This window comes from Crinia signifera, chromosome 2 (genome assembly GCF_055691185.1).
Source record: "Crinia signifera chromosome 2, ASM5569118v1, whole genome shotgun sequence".
NCBI lineage: Eukaryota > Metazoa > Chordata > Amphibia > Anura > Myobatrachidae > Crinia > Crinia signifera.
This window is the reverse complement of record NC_139218.1, coordinates 188,215,839-188,239,260: the sequence shown is the minus strand read 5'-3', so window position 1 is coordinate 188,239,260 and position 23,422 is coordinate 188,215,839. Positions and strand designations below refer to the sequence as shown.

The following is a 23,422-nucleotide window of genomic DNA, read 5'->3' as shown; positions in this document are numbered from 1 at the left end:
AACATCGCATCGTATGCCACTACATATGTCATACGATGCCATGCGATGGCATACGATTTTTGAGCAAAAATGCTCAAAAATCGGTAAAACATCGTATCGCATCGTATGCCACTACATATGGCATACGATGCCATTCGATGGCATACGATTTTTGAGCAAAAATGGTCAAAAATCGGTAAAACATCGCATCGCATCGTATGCCACATGCGATGCGATGCGATTTTTAGCATACGATCTGCATACGATGCAGGTCGTGGGAGCCGTGATACTCCACAAGTACCTATTATTTTTAATAGCTTCATCTGTGAGTAGCTTTATAAAGGAGAAGATAATAATAATGTAACCATAATAATTTTTGTAATTTCTGCTTTCAGGTACTTCATTTTGTGATACTGGGGCATAATTAAAGGTCTATTTTTGACAGCCTTCGTAAAAGGTAAGACATTTGCTTCTCTTGAACTAATAATAATTTGTAAATTTTGGTAGATTAAAGTGTGCACCATTATACATTTTCCCAAAAAAACCCTGTACATTTAAAGATGCTTTTGGCAACACGATTGACATAATGCATAAATGACTGCCTCGCAGCAAGGGCTGCCATCAAGGGGGGTACTGCAGGTAGTTTTCTCCTGTGTTCCTAAAGACATGGGGCCCAGGCTGTGGTCAGGGTGTGTAACTATATGTAAATGTCCTCAATTTATAGGTTTTCGGATAAGTACCAAAGAAAGTGTTTCAACAACACTTTATTACTTAGCACACATAAGGGGTGATTCAATTGTTGTATAAGATGCCATAATTATTGGGCGCCCATTGGTGCAATTCAAATATTTTGTGCACCCTTTAATTATCGTGCTCAATTAGACAGCATTAAGCAGTGGTTTAGGACTCCACACAGTTCACGTTTTCCACATAAAAAAAAAAAAAACAGATGGAGCTAATTATTTCACTTGATTCTTTGAGGAGACCTGCAAAACATGCCCTGTGTGGGGTCCAGAGGACCGAGTTTGAGAACCTGTGGCATAAAGCATTAAAACCTGATGCACGATGGGAATAGTGCAGTTTGCACACTCAAGCACCCAAATGTTAGTAAGTGTGCAGCTGCGGCTATTTTGTGACAGAACTAAGCAACCATCCAATGATTCCTTGTTTACTGCCATTCACACTTTCATTAAATTTTTAAGGACAATGAGGGTACAGAAATATAAAAAGAGAGAGGCGGCAGCAGCATGCTTATATGACACAGCAAATTTTTAACAGAATATGATACAGGATGAGTATCCCTTATCCAAATATCCGTTATCAAAATTATTACGAAAACCATAGTTTCCCAATTATCTTTGTTGCTAAAAGCACTACTGGGGACATGATATGTAACTGGCGCTACTGGGGACATGATATGTACCTGGCACTACTGGGGACATGATATGTAACTGGTACTACGAGAGACATGATATGTAACTGGCACTACTGGGGACATGATATGTAACTGGCGCTACTGGGGACATGATATGTAACTGGCACTACTGGGGACATGATATGTAACTGGCGCTACTGGGGACATGATATGTAACTGGCACTACTGGGGACATGATATGTAACTGGTACTACTGGGGACATGATATGTAATTGGTACTACGAGAGACATGATATGTACCTGGCACTACCGGGGACATGATATGTAACTGGCACTACTGGGGACATGATATGTACCTGGCACTACCGGGGACATGATATGTAACTGGTACTACGAGAGACATGATATGTAACTGGCACTACCGGGGACATGATATGTAACTGGCGCTACTGGGGACATGATATGTAACTGGCGCTACTGGGGACATGATATGTAACTGGTACTACGAGAGACATGATATGTACCTGGCACTATTGGGGACATGATATGTAACTGGTACTACGAGAGACATGATATGTAACTGGTACTTCGAGAGACATGATATGTACCTGGTACTACCGGGGACATGATATATAACTGGCACTACTGGGGACATGATATGTACCTGGCACTACTGGGGACATGATATGTAACTAGCACTACCGGGGACATGATATGTAACTGGCGCTACTGGGGACATGATATGTAACTGGCACTACTGGGGACATGATATGTAACTGGTACTACGAGAGACATGATATGTACCTGGCACTACTGGGGACATGATATGTAACTGGTACTACGAGAGACATGATATGTAACTGGTACTTCGAGAGACATGATATGTACCTGGTACTACCGGGGACATGATATATAACTGGCACTACTGGGGACATGATATGTAACTGGTACTACGAGAGACATGATATGTAACTGGTACTTCGAGAGACATGATATGTACCTGGTACTACCGGGGACATGATATATAACTGGCACTACTGGGGACATGATATGTACCTGGCACTACTGGGGACATGATATGTAACTGGTACTACGAGAGACATGATATGTAACTGGTACTACGAGAGACATGATATGTACCTGGTACTACCGGGGACATGATATATAACTGGCACTACTGGGGACATGATATGTAACTGGTACTACGAGAGACATGATATGTACCTGGTACTACCGGGGACATGATATATACCTGGCACTTAATACTTGCAAGAAAATGATTGATTGGTATTCAAGGTCAGTGCCTGAGTACACAAACTTTGTTTCATGCACAAACAAAATATATTTGTGTGTATTTCATGTGTTTGCTGTATTTATACAACACAAATGCAAGATACCTCTTTGAAATATAAAAATAATCCGTTATCCAATTCCGGAGTAAGAGAAGTATAGGGACATTGTCGTAACCTGAACAATGAAACTGTGGACCTCGTGCCAGAAACCTGCAGTATTGAAACAAATCAAATACACATGGGAAGATGACCTGAGGCATTCCCTCCAAACACAAGATTCAGAAAAACCCCAAGACCAGTCGAACGAGATACCATGAATAAAATTGTTTTTAAGTTCCTTGTTTAGTTCATCAAATCAACAATTTTGATATACATTCACCCTGATGTCATCCCTCTTTAACTCATAGGGGTCCTTGGATGGCTTATTATATACTAATTGGGTGAGATATAGGGGGTTATTCAAGTTTGTTCTCCACGCAGTACTGATGTTGCGCGTCTGCGCATGCACAGGTGGGTTTCTGCGCATGTGCAGACACGTGGTGCGTGCACCCACGGCAAACTTTCGGTTCGCCGGGTGTACGCACCCATGTCGGGGTGTGGGGGGCGGAGAAGGGTGGGGGGGCGCCGGGCTTCCTCATTACCATATGATAACGCCCAGCGTTCCATGGGCATTCCCATTACATCGCTGGACGTTCTCATGGTAATGAGGTCGTGACGCAGGAGCAAGGGGCGGGCAGATGATATCACCGGATGTCAACTGCCCGCCCATATCCGTGCCAGCATGCACACATATTTAAGTGGCTTAAAAGTCACTTATATATGCGTGTACCTTCCACATCTTTCGATGGTCGGCGACCATCGAAAGATGTGGGAGGTTACCTGCAGGCATACGAATGGATGTTAAACATCCATTCGCAGCCTGTGCGGGCGAACCCATGCTGCGAGGGGGGGCGTTCATTCGCCGGTTGGGGTTTGGTGGATTTGCAAGGCTGCGAATTTGCAGCCTTGCGAATCAACCAGAATAACCCCCATAGTGTCAAGATGAAAAAGGGTCTAATTATTTGTATGCAAATGCGTGCGCTGCAGTGTTTTTCTCATTTGTGAAACTGCTAATCATCACAGGGGAAGCTGCTGCCCAGAAAAGAAGATAGATCCCCACCAGAGCCATTTCAAAGTCTTTCCCAGTAGCGTTCTCGTACTATGCACCAACTTAATAACTTCTATTGTTGACCTAAGGCCACTCAGACTAGTTGCAGCATTAGCGAAGCTCGCACCCTTTCCCTATGTATTTGATTGCAGCTGACAGCAGATACATGCCTCGAAAGTGGCCATGATGCTCCTGTTTTTTTGCGGCCACTCCCACATTAACTCACCAAACAGTCCCTTCTTGTCAATCAATCTGCATATAAAAAGGCACTGCAAGTAAAATCGCAAAGGTACCTAGGCTTGTGCGCAATCCAGACTGCAGATAATGACTACTGTATGTTGGCAAAAACATCTGCATCGCTTACAAACATGAGATTTGCTGGCTAAAACAAGGGTATTGCTTACAAATATTAGATTTGAGAATGGTGGGCTGGGGTAGAGAATGACACAAACAAATAGAGAATGTATCCACAATGTGAATATTTAGAATTTTATTTCAATAAAATCTTGTGCTGCAGTGCAGGTTTTCAGGTTTTCCCAAAGACAACTTCTGTATGCCACAATAGGGGAGTTACTTGCTCTGTACAGAGAATATATCCACATTGTGAGTAATTAGAATGTTACTTCAGGAAAATTATTTGTTGCTGTGCATGTTTTCAGGTTATCCCATGGACATGTGGATATATTGTCTGTACAGCGCTAGTTACTGACCTAATTGTAGTATATAGAAGTCTTTCAGGTCAAGGTGTAGACTTGTGGCCATATACCAGCTGCCATTTTAGAAAAGTGCAGGATTAACCATTCTGTCTGATGAAATGAATAGAAGTACTGACATGTCTAATTTGTGAATAGTTAAAAACAAGTAAATCAAGTATTTTCATATTGTTGCTGGAGTTGGTTGAAATCAGCTTTGTGAGTGAGGTTCAGTGGATTGTTCACACATGGCTCATTCTTGCCACTGACATTTAAGGTCCATATGCACTGGGCGTTTCTGCCCAGTGTGTATGAAGTGCACATCGCTGGCTGGAATATCGCTCGGTTCATGCACACTGAGCCGTTTTCATGGGCGTGAATGACTTTCCATAGTAGGAGACTATGGAAAGCCGTTCACTCGTCCTATAAAACAGGATGACACACGGCAATGATGCGGCAGTGCGTATCAACTCACCGCTCATCGACCGGCCATAAACACTAGGCGGATTTCAGTTCAAATGGCAAAAAAGCGAGCTGCTTTCACCTCAAAATCGACTAGGGCCAGCTATTTGTTTTGTGCAGATATGGTCTATATCTAGAATGGCAGATTAGCATTTCGTTTGCATTATACACAAAATCCTACTCTTCAGTTTACATAAATATTTTACCCAGTTATTGGAGTTCAGCCTGTCAGCTGGCATTCCTTCTGAGTTTTGAGTATAACCATGCTGATGTAACCCAGACATAATTCAGTAACAGAATTACATCACTCATTAGTACTCATTCAGTTTAATGATTTTACTCTGCAAAACAACAAAACCAGACCCATTGGTGCCGAGTTATACTACATTATCTGTTGCCCTATTGTTTTCTTCTTTCTTTTGGTTTTGTAGTCTTGCTAGAAAGACCTGGACCTGATTCAGAGATGGAAGCAGTGTCTGTGAGGGGGGAAGGGCGGGTTCTGGCCCAGGCCCGATGGAAGGGCCTGGTGTGGGCCCTGCTCTGCTGCACCCCTTCCCTCCCGGGCACAGAACAGCACACACAGGAATGTGCTGTGCTGCAGTGAGGCTGATGCTGCTGAGCCTCTGCCTGCTGCTTTGCAGGTAGAGGGGGGAGGGGGGGGGGGTCACACTGATCGCTCTCCTCCTCTCCAATTGCCATTGTCTGAGATGCTTAATGGTCCATGGCTGCACCAATAATTATTTTACTAAATTTTTCCATAAGGGGATGTGACCATGCCCCCAAAATTTTACCAAGGCCTCACAGACCTCTTGGCAGCACTGCCTCAGCAGTTGCATCTTTGGACACAGCAAATGCCATAGAAGGAGTCTGTTATGAATATATTCGTCCTTTTGGCTTCTGTGATCTTCTGTGTTCCAAGGTGCTGCATTGGATCAACCTGCGTGAACATCAGCCAGCTGAGTAACTCTCAGGGAATTCATGCTACTGTCCCCTCCCCTCTGTTGGCAGCAGTGCCGTGTTCTAGAGTCAGAGCACTAGGGGGCTCAGACTTTAAAGCATATGCAAATATCTCCAGAAAAATGGCTCAGTGGACATTTTTCCAGCATATTCCACAGTGCTGCTGCCTTCATCGGTGAAGTGCAGTGGTTTAAGCATTAAAACAAATGGGTGCAACGTGTGGCGTGCGCCCCCCATTAAGTGCACCACACATACTGCACCCATTGTGAATACACCACGGACCATGCTGCTTATTTGCATTGTCTCAAGGGAGAGTTCCTCCCTACTAAACTTTCCTCTTACCTCTTTCTTACACCTCATTCCTGCATGACTGCAGCTGGAATGTCTGCCTTATGGTTCTTATACATTCTGAGAATGATTCTGAGCTGGGAGCATAGGAAAAAGAGCAAGTAACTTTGTACATTGGTTAAACCATGTTGTATTGTGGGGAGGTGTAGGATGTGCAGACAGATTTTGCACTTTTAATCTTCCCAACATATACTGTATATACACACACACACACACACACACACGTGTATAAATATAGATAGATAGATGTGTATATATATAAATATCAAGTTACCAGGTCCCAGCAAGAACAAAGCTCTACTCAGTGACCACGGCTCACATGCAGTGCTGTCTCAAACTGGATGTGTACGTCAGTATCAGAAGCCACGCCCAGCGCTTTTCATATTAACCCATTTGCGCACTTGGACTATTGTATTTATGTGTGTATATGTATGTGTGTGTGTGTGTATATATACATATACATATATAAGCAGAACCGCACTCAGTCCATCATAGGAAGACACAGCGGGGTGCTCCACATTAGAGGATTATCCATCCCAGATATAGCATATATATATGTGCAACCTTTTTATTGCAACATGTTTCATGGTGGTTCTTGTTTATAGATCGACACATGAAATAGGTCGACATTGACAAAAAGTTGATATGGTCAACACATGAAAAAAACATGTCGACATAGACAACAAAAAACATGATAACCTTGTGCGGACCTTTCTTGGGTCTAGTTTTTTTTCATGTGTCAACATTTTGCCCGTCGACCAATTCTGATTGCCCTATTGACTGTTGACCTAGACATTGTTGACCTAATAATCCACACCCGTTCATGGTTTATTTCAGGTTTCCATACATCTATGTATGAGACTAGAGGATGACACAAGACTGATAGTCCTGATTTGTCCATATACTGTCATTAACGGGATGCAGTCATAATCCCGTCGGTTGGAATCCCGGCGTGCAAAATCCCGACGCGAACCACGTCTCCCCCCCCCCCCCCCCTTGTCGGGATTTCGGCGGTCAGGATTTTGAACGCCGGATTTCCGACCGCCGGGATTTTGTATCAAACCCTCATTTAAAATTATCTTAAAATGACTCTGAAACCACATTACAGTCTTGTATGTGAGTACAATATCATAGTGACGCAACATCTTCCCTGGAATATACAAAATATTTATTATTGTAAAACAAGCAACACATTCTGGAGGTGTCCGCTTCCCTTAGCCAGAGGTAATAGTTGGAAAAAGCATCACTTTATGTCGTTATCTGAATTAAAGTGATTTATCTTGGGTAATATAGACATTTTTATCCAAATTGCTCAGATATTTGTCTGTGTGTGGGGACACAATTAACAGCATTCAAAATACTGATTTGCTTCCTTATTGGCCCCCATGAGCAGGTCTCTGTCTCCCCTTGTCTCACATCTGCATCTCCTTCATTAACCTACTATGTGCTTGTTCTGTTTGTTATACAGACTGGCTGGCGCTGGAGAGGCTTGTGGTGCCTCACGATTACACCACGATGACTTAAATTTGATTTGGAATATTCTAGATAATCCTGATTGTCAATTACTAATTTATGTGTCTGTCATTGGCAGACCACATTATTTGGTTTCCAAGTAAATGGACAAATTAGCCACAGATCATGTTTTTGACACTGTACTGACAATAAGAATGTCTGATTATATTTCATGTTTAGTTCTATGGTTTATGCTCCCTTTCACTATGAACTTGCATGTATGTTACTAAGGGCCTCATTCTGATGCAGTGACTACATGTATTTCTACTACACGTGTATGCCGATTGTGCATAGAGTCACACTACTTCAGAAGCATGGTATCTGAAATGTGTTAGAAATGTATTGGGCGTTCCTGAATGGAGACAGGGAGGCAGCTATGCAGACTGCATGGAGGTTCCGCATTCTATGGGAGTGTCACTTAATCACTCACATTAAGGTGCAGAGAATCTGCACCTAGCGGTATTTAATCATCTAAAGATACTCAGATTGGGAGCTCATTTGGACACACGGCTGTACATCCTGCAAGGGCTTTGTAGTGGTATTTGCATAAAGTCTCAGATGAGACTGTGGCAAAACACTTTGAAAAGGACATTGATGCGTCTGACTTAGAACCTGCCACTATGCATACCCTTCAAAATGCTCTGTTCCTGGACTTCCCTGCCAGTGGCAGTTACAGTGGTGGTATTCCAGCACAGTCCAATATTCAAAGAGGGGGGTCACATCAACTGCCAGTGAGTCCAGGACAGTGATGTTTGGGGTGGCAGTAGGTGTGACCCCCCCTTTTAATATTGGACTGTGCTGCAGGCTCACATCTGTAACTGCCATTGCCAGGGAAGTCCAGGAACAGAGAATTTTGTACCTAATGGAGTTGGAGGGTATGCACTATGTGGTCTAAAGTGGTATCCTTGAGAGTGAAATGCTTCACCTAAGTAAAATGTCTTTAGCAAAAGTAACCAAATGGGTTTCCATTTCTTTTATGCAATATAAGGAACATGGGGGTTAATAGCCCTGATTGCACGGCTACAAATGTGCAGTGGCCATCAATCTGGTAGACTGCGCCCCGCTATAATAAATTCTTGCCTTGCGAATTAATGTGCACACTGTTTGAATGGATGTGTACACCATGCAAAGACTTAACAGCCTAGTGAAAATTACCAAAATCCTTCTTTAGTGGCTCACCATCGAATGATTTTTCCACTGGGCACCAGTCATCGCAAGCTAGAAGAAGCCAGAGACTTACTTGGCGGTTGCTATGGAAACAGGCATACAGTATCTGGCCTGGAAGTGACATCACAAACTCTCCACTAAACGCTTGAACACACCTGCATTTTCACTGACACGCCCAGCATTTTTTTCTAGCACGCCTAGAATTTTTCTTGGCACTCCCATGAAATTGCCGATTACCACCTCCAGACGCTTTTTTCCTATAAAACACTCTTTGAAAGGCTTTCGAATAGAAAAAGTAGCAGGACTTCAACCGTCCTCTCTGTGAATTTGCATCATGTGATCACGTCTGAATAAGGTACATGATCCTGACACATGACAGAGGTAGAAGCAGTCAATTAAAAGCAGTAAAATGCTAACGGAAACGTGCTTTTTTTTTTTTCCTTCTCCTATGTATTTGTGTATAAGTAATTTATATAATTGCTTAATGCCCTATGATCCTGACTCCACTTTGTTAACAAACCAAAAAGAATTCAAATGGACCAAACCATGTTGCACTGCAGGTGGGGCAGATGAGAATGTGCAGAGTAATTTAGATTTAGGTGATGACGTGTTCGATGTGGGTTCAAACTGAAATCTAAATCTCAGTGTAAATAAAAATAAAGCAGCATGGCTTGTTCCAGACACAAAATTGCTTGCTTTTTTACTTAATCTGGCCCAATAATACCGATTCATAATTATGTATATTTTAAGTCTTCTCTCTGGAAGGAGACCCTAACGTCCCCATCCCCAACAGGTTAGTTGTGATACAGGAAACATTCAAAAAAATGTCCGTATATGAAGCTGCCTCAAAAACATTCTTCACCCCGCCAATTAATTAGCTCAAGAACTTTGAATTCTGTGAATGACATAACGGATAGTGAGGCCCATGTGAGCTTCCTCTATGGTACTGGAGGATTCTCCAGCAACAAAAGGAATGCCAAATTCCAAAATGTAAAGCAGGTAGGCAGGAAACTGTAATTGGCAGCTCACATTATAATCAGAAGTAATCCTTCATTGTAAACATGATAATAACCTCTAGCCAAAAAGTGATTAGATCCTGGAACAGTGTGAGGAGAGGGTGTATAAATACACAAGCAAAAACAGATATTTGAGATCTATTCATATGTGGATTTCTTTATTGTCAATTACAGCTTTATGTTGGGTTGCCCTTACTATACATGCCTGCTCTGGTTTGTGGTGCAGCTTGAATGCCACTCCTAGGTCATTCTTCCTGCGTTCCAGGCACCAAACAGTAGTTTCTACATTGATTATGCAGGAAATGTGAAAAATGATGCGAGCCCTCTACTGTATGTAACATTTGTATGAAATGCATCAGAAATAACACATACATAAATGGCAAATGTAACACTGTGCAGAATGTATTTGAAGAAATATGGAAAATGAAATGTAATTGAAAAAAGAAAGAACGATACGTAGAGATGCAACAATTTGCCTGTGCATAGTTTTGTGATGAGTGCCATTGGCTTATGCCTCTGAGTCACTGCCGTCGTATCACCCTGAACTTCCCCTGTGCTCTGACCACATCCACTCAGCTACAGTGTGAAGGAGAGATATTTGTCAGGCAGCTAAAAATAGGCTGTGACAGGAGGGTGCGTGGGCACATGAGAGAATTGCAGGGGAGGAAAACCCATCTATATATAGGTACTTCCTCTCCACTAAAACCATGTCATATACAAAGCATTATCATGTCACTAGATTGTCATTATGTGTTTGTTGTTGGCATAATGGATCTGATGTCATCACTGAGGCAAACATACCTGTGAGAAAGAGATGTAGTTTCACTTACTGCCAACAGATGGCAGCGTTTCTGTGACACACAGACACTAGACTTTTATTTATATATATATATATATATATATATATATATATATATATATATATATATATATATTATATACTGTATAGATGATTGTCTGGATTGCCAGTGCAGTCATTTGTGGTGTCCTTCTTGCCTATTACTTTATTCACCTGATAAATGTATTTTCTTTTGGAAATATTATGGGGCAGGATTTAATTTACACCCAACAATATAGCTGTAAATTGCATCCCAAAATTTTGTGAAGCTGCGGGTATCTTTATAAATGGACAAAGTATAATGGCCCTTTATTCTGGTTCACTCGCAAAGGCAAATTCCTTCTCAGATGGATAAAACCATGTGCACTGCAGGTGGGGCAGATGTAACTTGTGCAGAGAGAATTAGATTTGGGTGAGTTATTTTGTTTCTGTGCAGGGGAAATACTGACTGCTTTATTTCTACAATATAGGTCTCACTTTGAAGTAAAACTTCACCCAAATCTAATTCTCTCTGCACATGTTCCATCTGCCCCTCCTGCAGTGCACATGGGCCCTTATTCTGTTTGGTGCGGATATATCCGCGTGCGTTCGGGCCGCCGATGTTTCGTCTCTGCGCATGTGCGAGCGGGGCGTACGGCCAAATCCCGCATGATATGTGAACACTCCGAACAGGGGGTGGAGAGGGGCGTGAAGAGCTATTTGTGCTCATTACCATATGCATACGCCCCGCGTTTCATGGGCGTTCCCATGCAAACGCTGGGCGTACGTATGGTAATGCGGCCGTGACGCACGTGTAGGGGGCGGACATATGACATCGCCAGATGTCAGCTGCCCGCCCAGATCCCTGCTTTTGCACGGAAAAATGTCCGTGTGGTCTGAGGTTGCGGGAGCTGGTGGAGCACTCGGTCCTGCATTCGATGGTCTGCGACCATCGAATGATGGGGGAGGTTACCTTAGATGGAGGAGGCGTATTCCGTGTAAAATACACGTGCGGTCCGTTCGGCCAGCTTCTTACCGCGTACGGACGGAGTTGGCGATCCGTATGGAAGGCGGAGTTTCGCACGCACGGTCCTGGCCGCATAATCGGGTCCGGCCGCACCGACCAGAATAAGGCCCATGGTTTTGTCCATTTGAGAAGGAATTTGCCTTTGCGGGTGAACCAAAACAAGGACCTAAATGCCTTTTTTTCTATAAGATGTGTTTAAAGCATATGGTACATTCTAAGGTTATCAAGTTTATAAAATAAACTAACCCTAGATGGTGGTCTGCACTGGGGTAGGGACTGATATGATTGAGTAAATTTTGTGTGTGACAGCGCTGCTGAATATGTACGCACTATATTGATTACAAATAATAAATAATCTATTACAGTGCGGCTTATGCATGCTTTTACGTCTGACCATGGGGAAGGTGCACAGTTATAAAGAGAACTAGAAGGCCGTCTCCGGCTCCTTCTCCTTCCAGCTCCTAATGGAACCTGTATATGATGTTCTATGTGTTAAGGTTTTTTTTTTTAATGCATATAGTGGCAACAGGAGTAGGCCCCATGTAAATTGGTCTGGGTTTATCATTATGGCTGCAAACTTCCCACTGTGTTGTTTGTGCCCCCAGTTTTGCATATATCAATCAAAGCAATTTGCTAGTTGTACTTTGGGATGTAAGGGTAGGGAGTGTTATTATTTTGTTTTAGCCCTTTGAATGCCAACATTTGTGAGAGATTTGCAAAATATTGTCTAAAAATGCCATTGTTACTCACACTTGTTAAAATTTCAAATAAAAAAACCTTGTGCAAAGAATAGATTATATTTCCTATTTAAGGTAAACATTACATGTCATTATGATGAATAAAAATGGTTGCTTGTCAATTTTCACATCTATTTTAACACTCACTTGGCAATCAAAGGGTTAAGTACAGAAAAAAAAGGTACTTGTTTCCTAGAGCCGGTGCTCTCCCCTTATCCTACCTCTCTGGCACTTCCGGGGCTCAACGTCACTGTCTGGTGACCAGCCCCGGCACGAAAATGAAAGAGCTGTATTGCTTGCTACCTGTGCTCTGCAGGAAACCCAGAGCAGGCAGATCTGATGATTTGGAGACCCAGTGCTGGAGAGGAGTCCTGGCGCTGCTGTGAAGTCCCGTCCCTGCGCAGGAGCCCCAGCGCTACAGAGGAGAGCCAGGGCCAGCTCTTCCGTGGAGACCCAGCGCTGCAGAGGATACCCGGGGCCAGCGCTGCTATGGATTCCCTGGGCCGCAGAGTAAGACCCGGGGCCAGCGCTGCTGTGGAGTCCTGGGGCTGCAGAGGAGACCCGGGGCCAGCGCTGCTGTGGAGTCCCGACACTGCAGAGGAGACCCAGGGCCAGCGTTGCTGTGGAGTCCCAGGGCTGCAGAGGAGGTACACAGTGCAGGTTATACTAAGGAGGAGGCACAGTTCAAACCTGTACTGGGAGGATGGGGTGGATTAGGGGTACATACATTAAGTAATGATTGTCTCAGTTCATTCAAACTCCTGCTCCTCCAACCACCCATAACCTTGTCCCCCTCCTATTTTTTTCTGTCTTGCACTATCTCCCTCCCCCAGATTTCCTGTATGTTCCCCTCTCTCTTTTTTTAAACTCTCCTCTCTCTCTCCTGCCCTCTCTCACCCTCGTCTCTCACCTCCCCTTTTCCCTCTCTCACCTCTATCCTTTTTTGCACTCTCTCACTCTCCCCTTCTCTCTGACACCCCCTATTGTTCTATCTCTTGGTCTCCTCACCTTTCTCCCACTTACTCTACCCCCTCACTGTCTCCCCCACTTCTGTCCCCCCAGCCCACATAATATGTTTCTCCCCCCTTGCCCACCCTCCCCGTCTCACCGGTCTTCTCTTTATCTCTCTCTCCCCCTGCCCTATTAACTCTCCTTTCTCCCCTGCTCTCTTTCCCCCTGCCCCTTCGTTCTCTCAAACCTCTCTATTACTCCCCCTCCATTGCTCTGACCCTAGTCTTTTTCCTCATCTTTCCCCTCTCTCTTTCCTTCCTTTCCCATTCTCCCTTTGTCTCCCTAACTGGCGTTGAGTTGACTCTCCCAGACTCCCTCCCTGACATTATCTCTAACTCCATCTCATACCTTTCTATATCTTGCTCCTTCCCTCTCTATCCAGCACCATTTTTCTCCTCTCTCTCACATTCCCTCTTTTTCCATGAAGTCCTCTTTCCCTGATGCCCTCTCACCTCTATTTCCCTGACACCATATTTTTCTGTCACTCCCCTTACTCTTTCTTCCACACCCTTCTCCCTTAATGGGCATTGTAGCAACAACGGTACAGGGGGGCCCCTTTCAAAATGTTCTATAAACATATCTATAAACACTGTGGTTTATGTTACTTCTAATGATTATAGAATCAAAACGTTGCTGTTCACTCCTGCATACGTAAGTCTTTTGTCCTGAACCGGGTGCTGCTGTTGGAGGATATATTTGACCCCTGTCACAGGGTCTGCAGCTGGCACCGGTCTCTGTTACAAGGATATTTGGGTGTGCCTGGCTATCTGGACTGTATATATGTATGTATGTGTGTGTATATATATATATATATATATATATATATATATATATATATAATATATATATATATATAGGTGTGTGGACGGCAGCACTCAATATAATACAACAAATAATGACCAGTAGATTTTGGATTAGGGCTTCCTAATATAAGGTCTCCTGGTCATTATTTGTTGTATTATATCGAGTGCCGCCGTCCACACACCTCTGCATTAAAGCACCTGTCATCTGCACATTTTTACAAGCTTGTAGTTGGAGTGCCGCACCTATGAAAATTGATATATATATATATATATATATATATATATATATATATCGCCTACACTGGATATGATGATGTTTTTATTTTGTAGCAGGTACACAGCTTACCAGGTAAAATCAGCATGAGCAACAATGGTTACATCATTGCAGCATACAGGTGTCACAGTACAAACTCTTCAGAAAGCTTCAGTGGTCTCTACCATAGTCCACACCCAGGCCTCACTTGAACAGCTAGTCATCATCAAGAGCAATTAAATACTTTTAATAGGAAGCTACAGGTGCTGCTTAATCAGCCCAACTTTGATCACAACAGTTTTCTTGCTGCTGCTGCTCTAAAACCTGGACTGGATCTTCCACATGTGAAAAGATGTTGTCCCTGCCACAACCTATTTTAACTTATTCATCATAGCTTGTGTCAACTATTTCCCTAGGTGCTTTGCAACAGGTGTATTGGTAACTGCCTCACCTTTTAAAGCAAAGCTCCCGATTTTCCATATTGTCCTTTATTGAGCACCCCGGCAGTCATTTTGTGGGATATCGGAGTGCCGCTTTTCCAGGATTCTATACACATAAACAACAATTTTCATTCTTGTGTATTTGTATTTTTTGCTGTGAATTGTTCTGAATGATGTTTACAATTTTTAAATAAATGCTAACGAGGATTCTAATTGTTCTGGGATTTAGGTATTCTCTTCTATTTCTCCCATGGGTATGAAAAGAAGGGTGGAAATCAGGACACAAATGCTTGTCATTGTCTTCTGTACAGGGTGAGGAAGGGAGGTGGGGGGTGATATGTCATGTCATATTGTCATTGCTGTGGTCAGCCTGTTTCTGTGGCTGTCACCCCTCGTCCCTCATTCATCTGGGGAAAACACCATGAGGATACCAATGCTTTGATGCATATGTATTACAGAACAGGAAATTTTATTAGTATGCTTATATGATAAGATTGTACATTTTGTGCATTGCATTATTAGGTTGTATTCTGCAATGTAGTGTTTTTTAGTTTTACATATACTGTCATTTCAGTAATAATGCCTCAAAGTGGAGCAACAACATTTACAGTATCTTTTGAATAGTGTGTTTAATCCTCCATTACTTTAAGTGTTCATAAGCCTGTAGTAAAATGGTAATTAAACATTAACTAGGATCATGCAAATATAGTGATACATTGTTACAAGTTTGTATTACCAAGTTTAAAGTACATGTCTGACTGAATTGAGGCTAGCTGATGTGGAAAAAAATACCATTGAAATGCAATTTAACCATGTAAAGAGTTAAGGTGCCCACACACGGTGTGATATGTGCGGTGTACGTTTTGTACTAGATTGCATCAAAACTAGTTCAAATCACGTGCTATATGCTAAAATAGCGTGCAAATTGAACTAGTTGTGATACAATCTAGTACAAAAAGTACTGCCTGCAAATATTTTTTGTACTTTGCAATATACAATGTGCGGGAGCACGCATCACAAGCCATATAGAAACACATATAGAACTACATGTGATGCGTTTTTTAACCAAATAGTTAAAAACACTTGCAACCATTGTACCGTGTATGGGCACCATTAGATTCCAGAGTGCTATGATGGCCATTTCCGGGTTCGGTATCAACTGGATCCCAGGATTTGACCCCAAAATGTCCAGGATTTAAATTCTGGGATTGAAGTATCCAATCCTGGGATTTTGGGCATGGACTGCATCTATTCCCGGGCAGCACCTGAGCACATGCTCAGATGCCGCCTGGCTGTTCCCTACCCTGGTGTGCCGCCTGCACAGCGTGACTACCGACTATCACGATGCACCTACCGCAACATCTCATCCCTGCTCCTGGCAGCACTGTCAGCTCTCCACTGAGCCAGCTGAAACTGAGGCACTTGACTGACTGATACTGCCGCCACTCGCCCGGAGGCACGGGACCCCCAGCGCAGCTGCTCTCTACCCCACTCCAGGCCGCCTGCCTATGTAAGTAAATCTACGGGGCAGCCGGTAGGGCGATGTGAGGCGGATTTTGTTAGGGTCCCGGGATTTAAAAAATACCCCGGGATTAGCATCCTTACAGGGTGCCTAACATTTCCTTTTAATGTGTGGCAAAGATACGAGTGTTGTTTAGAAATGTTATATTTTATTGTAGCTAAATACAAATGTACAGATATGATAATAGTTACAAAATCGCAGCTGATATTTGTGTGTAAAAATAGGCTATATAAAATGGAATAAAAATAATACCTTCTAAGTGGTATTTGCTAAGGGCTGCAGGCCTCAACATTACATAACAAATGACACATAATATTCATTAACCCTTTGAGTGCTATACATCATCTGTATATATACATCCAGTCTGTGATCTACAGTATTTGTATACTGCATAGCTCTTAATGATATATTCATATTTATGAAGACATGCTTATCATATAAACATCAACAAACACTAATTAAAAAGAAAAATGCACACATATTTACTACCTGCCCATACAAACAGGTACCCATATGATTAATAACATGGATTGCAATGTATACAGCAGCTGCTGTGTATAAATATTCTGATGCTGCAGGAGGCATCTTGTGTGAGTAGACACCTCCAACAATCTTCTGTGATATGCTGCTGTGTCCCATATAATCACTCTGTGCAGACTTCTGCCACCTGAGTAACTTTTATAAGATAAGATGCAGACCCTGGCCTCGGCATGACTAAAAAATGGGGACGTCACACCCCCATATTGTAAAATGGTTATTGATGCAGGCTGGTCAGACCACCCTATCAGCCTCCACATGCCATCAGACCACCCTGCGATATACCTTCACATGCCAATCATACCACTCATCATTTCAGTCAGATTACCCAATGTGCCTCCATATGCCACCCAACATGGCACTGAGACCACTACATACAACACAGACCACTGCTTACTACTGTGATCTTTCCATATCTCATCATAAATGCCAATGTGATCTCGCCACTTGCATCTACATCACTCTCTCACTGTCCTCAAACACTTTTTAAATATATATATTTTTTAAATAACCTAATTATGAATGGAGATAGTTTATGAACACTGACTCTTACATCTCAAGAGATTAAGTGGGTGCTGTGGCAAGGTGGCTTCAGCTGCTGTTGTCTGGGTTTAACACTCCGGCCAATAAGACTGATGCTGGTTTTTGAGAGAGAGAAAGGGATTGGAAGCATTATTCAAATGGATGGACTGTAGGTTAGCATCACTCTTCTTTGATGGTAATTTGCCCAATGGTGCATTACAACTGCGTTGTTTTTAGAGGAGTAGCGTTCACTGTAGGCGTAGGGTGCTGATCAGTGAGAAGCACTTGCTTTCATGTTGAAGGGGAAGAATTTAGATGTGCTGTATTGCTACAGCTGTAGTTATGCACTGTGTTCAAAATGTTATCCTTCAATGTTAAAACATGCCCTTCTAACCAATCAGTAATCCTGGACAGACTGTCATCAACCCACCACCGATTCCCCTCTTGATTAGAAGTGAGAGCAGATGCACTTTACATCCACTCTTATTGCTCAACAATGCATGCCCCCACCAGTGTTCCAGCATTGCCTGTGGGAGCTGAGCCAGCTTTTACAAATGGCGAGCCCTCTTTGTTACATTCGGGTAAAACAGGGCGGGTGGGTATGCAACTACCCATGGTAATTTACAGCGGGTAATTTGATCACCAGGGGCTCTTCTATTGTCCCCAAAAAGCAGGTAGGCAAAACAAAATTTCTTATAAGCACCAGATTTTTTTATGGATGCAAGTGCAAAAAAACACAGAGGGCTTACTGAACCTATGTTTTTTTCAAGTGACCTAATAATATTGTCTGGAAAAAAAAAAAATTAACATAAGGAAAGTTGTGAAAAACGTCATTTTTTTGTGGCTGATTTTTTGTCACTGATAATTGGATAACCCCTTCATTTTTGTGGGTGTCCTGCAAAAACTAGTGATTTTAAGGAATATGCTGCAAATATTGAATTTAAATAAGTGCCAAAATTATAGTTTTCTGTAGTTTTATTTCTTGAATGAATTACAGCATGGGTCCTCAAACTGCGGCCCTCCAGATGTTGTGAAACTACATATCCCAGCATGCCTTGCCACAGTTTTAACACTCCCTTATAGCAAAACTGTGGCAAGGCATGCTGAAAATTGTAGTTTCACAACATCTTGGGAGCCGCAGTTTGAGGACCCATGATCTACAGTATGGCAGTATCTCCCTGTAGACCAGTGGTTCTCAACCTCAATCTTCAGGACTCCACACAGAAACACAGGTGAAATAATTAGCTCCACCTGTGATCTTTTCAAATGTGTCATTGAATAATAAGTGCACCTGTGCTCCTGCCGTTGGGGGGGGGGGGGGGGGGTTTGAGGTTGAGAACCACTGCTGTAAACAATGGCATTATGTGTAAATAAGGGGGGGGGGGAGTCAAATTACACATCAGTATTACTAAGGCAAATATGGCTTCTGTATATTATAAACATTAATGTCAGTAATTGCATTTAAAGCTGTAAACTGATTTTTTTTTGTATTGCAACTAAAAATGTTACATCCTGAGTGAGTTACTGATTTGCTTTGAAAATATTTATATTTTTTTACAAATATATTTTTCTATAGAAATGTCTTTCTTCCAGTGTAAAAACCTACACTTCTTAAATAGAAAAAAACCTTGAAGTATACAAATCATAGTAGCAGCATAGATGATATTTCGGTGCTAGGTAAAATTCTGAGATTACTCATTTTTCTTAAATCTAAAATTAAACATGTGTTTCCTGCTGCTACCTTTAAACCCCAAACCCCAGTAAAAAAGGGGAAAGAAGGTGGAAAACACATGAATCATACCTATTTTTAAGATGCTCTAGTTTTCCCTGGCTATATATAGCGTTCCCTCTCTGTATATAAATTTAGCCTGATCGCACAACATCTCTACAGTGTAACATCGCATCTGTGCTTGCCTACGAACAGCGCCGTTTTACCATATAAAAACCCCAACATGTTTTGAGAGATAACATAGGAAGAGCATGTTTAGCTATGCCCGTTGACTAGAGTTTCAGTGCTGCCTGATTAAACTTGTAAACCTGTCCATTTATGGAATGTATGCCAGCTTCTACCTGCTAAAGAAATGAAGCACTGTTGCTTGTAAACTAGAGGTTTTGTTTTTGTCATATGGCTGGATCTTAATTTTGACTAATAATTAAATGTGTAAAATCTTAATGATCTATGTTTTCTACCTTTTCATAATATGCTTCAACTGAACTGATCATTGTTATCAAATACAAAGCTGTACTATATATTGCACAAAGGGTTAAGTGGGATCCTGTTGCTATAACAACAAGATGCAGTATCAGTTCTGTGACACTGTTGCTATGGAGACATGACAATGGTTCTCCAATTTAGCATCTTCTCTACCTCTGAGAGAGCTGCATCTCATTAAGGAGGAAGCAGCGAGTCATACCCGATGCTGTCCTCACACAACCTTTTATCCAACAAAGAGTTAAAGAACCTTGAAAATCATAAAATAATAATATGTGCAGCCATACACCTGTTTTTAGACTGGCTGTGCCTGTTGAAGCCTGTTTTATACAAATACTAATCATTTTTCACTGGTATCAAAATCTCTTTTACTCGTATAGTTATTGACAGGACTACTGACACATCAAGGGAATCATTTTTGGGCAGGTGTTGAGTATGTGTTTTGGCAAAGGTTTGACCTTGTTCCCACAGTTGCCCATTTTTTTTCAGTTACCATGCAGGAATTTGATAAGACCAAAATGCAGATGTCTTTATTGTTTAGGTTTGATGACTTTCCTAATATAATATAGGTCATGGTCTTATCCAAAGTTGTCCCCAGTCCTAGCCAAAGGGCGACATATATTGTGTACATTGACACACTGTTCATCTTTTGGAAAATATTATCAGTTTATAAAAGTCCTTCTGTAACTTAATATTATGATAATGACAGCACAAACAGTCCAATTTATTTTTATTTTTTTACTATTTCTAAAGATATTAGACATGTAAAAGACAAATTCATACAAAATAGAAGGAACAGTTCAAAAAGGAATCTATTACAACCAACATAATGCTTTATTATTGTCATGAGTACAATTACAGTGAACTGTAGAAAAAAAGGCTAGTTCTAGTTATTTTACTATTAATCTGATTGTGTTTCCTGTACTCTGGTATGCGACACTGACCCCGGAAGCATTGACTATTGTGATTATATGGGAACAAAGAGCCAGTATGCATAAGTTGTCATTTCACGTCACCTACAAATGCTGCTTGACAGGTCCTACAATGATATGCAGGCAAACCGCATGCGGTCCATGGGCCGCCAGTTGTAAACTAGAAGTTTGGTTTTCAGTTTCTTTGTTTCCCTCTTGTGTCTGGATTCTTGATTTCCCATGTTACTGTGTATCTCCTTGAAAGCACATTAGAGGACTCGCTTTCCTACCCAGACAGACTTATCACTCATGATATCCCTGACCTAGCAGTAGGAAGCAGCACTGCCTATGGATGATGCCTCACTCCCACGGCTATACCAGTATGAGTGTATGTACATCTGTAGTGGGGTTAGCTATGATTCATGAACATTTATCTTGTAATCAAACCCATTGTCATGCTGCCATTTACCTATTTTCTCTGGGGCCTTCACTGCTAAGAAGCACACATACAATAATGTAATTGCGTATATGAAGTGAGTTTATTAGTATAGGTGTTACCACATAAACTCCTCCTTAAACAGCCCTATTATGCACGCAATGAAAAATGCGACCAAGCCACATCATGAATAATTTTTGCCGACTGGCTTTTCAATTTGCGTCTATTTTTCAAACTGCTTATGTGATAATTTATATGTGTGCTTTATACACCACTACTAGATTTGCATTCAACAGCAATGCGATAAAGGAAAGAGAGAGGGTATCAATACGACTGAGCCTCGCCATGCATCCCGCCACTTGGCATCCTGCAAATTTACAAAGCCTTCATTCTAAACAAGTGCCCAGTGTGTGTGCAAATGTGGTGTAAAATACAATAGAATCTCCGGGCCGAACACAAAATTTCCATGGGTGTTGCGATCGATTGTGTGCACATCGTGATTAATATCGGTATGATGCGTGGTCCTGCGGGTCGAGAGGTTGCGCCTCAGATTATACCCGCTGCACGTATGATCCATCGGCTTTGCTTGCGGTCGTAAGCAGATCATATGTGTTTTAAAGCACATATGATCGCTCATACAATTGCTTTTTCGACCAGCATACGATCAGGTCGTATGCAGGTCATTCTAGTGTATGGCCAGCTTTAGTCACACCATGCGGGGCATGCCTTATGGCACAGTAATGCTAGGTGAAGGAGGACACATCTGTAAAGTGATATGCACAGAGTTTCTGTCCTATGTCGGATTGAAGAGTAGTGTACAGTCAAAGGCAATAGCTCAGTTTACCATGGAACTGATTAGTGTACAATGGAAAAGATCACTACCTGATGGTAAAAAGTTACCGTTAATGTATATTAGTCATGCATATTAGTTTTGGGTAAACAGTTTTGCATGCATTGCTATCAAAATGAAGAACTAGCCAGATTGTGCTTCTCTACGAAAACCGAGTTCTTACCTATGTATACAAATGGGGTTACTGACATTGCAGGATCAGTTAAGAATACAGTATATCTAACAAATTATATTATTTTTTTATTCTTTTGTTTTATATTGTGTGTGTGTGTGTATATATATATATATATATATATATATATATATATATATATATATATATATATATATATATATATATATATTACATGTAATAAATGCCAAGTTATCCGCATCCCGTCACGGGGCTCGGTGGCTCACTGCGCTAGCCACACTTTATAAAATTAACTCCATGCCTGCGTGGATAGTGGGGGTATGAACAGGTCTTGAGGATGCGTACCGCGTCCCCTTGCGGGGCTCGCTACGCTTCGGTCTGGCGTGGATAGTGGGGTTTGAAATGGAGGTATTTGCTAGTATGTAACATGGAGCACTGATATATGCGTCCTTTATTGTGCATGAGACGCACTTGTGCACGTACCCCTGCTTTGTGCAGGAGACAAGGTGGGAGAGTCTGTCGCACAGGATTGGGTGTGTTGATAGGACAATATATTTGGTGGCCCCCTGCTTGTGTTGATGACACGAAGTATCAATATTATCCTCAGGGGTACCACAAACAAACACAATTGTAATGGAATAATAGATAGGACAGGAAAAGTGTGTCGTGGTGTGGTGCACCTTAATCAATTAATCACAACAAAATAAAATTTGTAACCTTTATTTCAATATCTAAAACTGCAAAATATTAAAAACATACATTTATTGACAAACACAGTGAAAATAGTGCGTGTTAAAAACAGCACGAGCGGGGGCTCCTAGTGTGAATCAGGGGTCTATGTTTTATGAGACTGCAGCATTTCTAAAATGGCTCTGTTCTAGGTGTAAACTATATTTCCAGTGATTTCAGCCCTTATTGCCCCCGTGTGTACACAGCTTAAAAATTGCCAGAAATCTCAAGTGATTTTTGACTTTCTCTAAAAATTTGCACCTTATTACATGTTCAAATTTCGGTGAAAATCGCACATTTGACATGCAGTATGGTGCGATTTTATTTTTATCTGCACCCTATTACATCTTGCCCATGGTCTCTTTTTATGGCATTGTGGCATGGTGCATGCAGTCGGGCACTGTGTAAATCATCAGTTTTTATATATACAGGTTGAGTATCCCTTATCCAAATATGCGTCGTCCATATTATTCCAAAAAACCATATATTCCAAAATGTAATTTTTTTTTTGTTGTTGCTAAAATCACTACTGGGT

General features: G+C 41.8%; 1 protein-coding gene across 2 annotated transcripts in view; it reads left to right on the top strand.

Moving 5' to 3' along the window:
* The window catches only part of HIVEP3 (HIVEP zinc finger 3), a 128,553-nt gene that overhangs the window by 37,370 nt on the left and 67,761 nt on the right, over window positions 1–23,422 (top strand). For both annotated transcript variants that reach the window (XM_083173377.1, XM_083173375.1), the window contains exon 2: window positions 375–436. The gene's annotated coding sequence lies outside the window, so the exon portion shown is untranslated. The remainder of the gene's footprint in view (window positions 1–374; window positions 437–23,422) is intronic.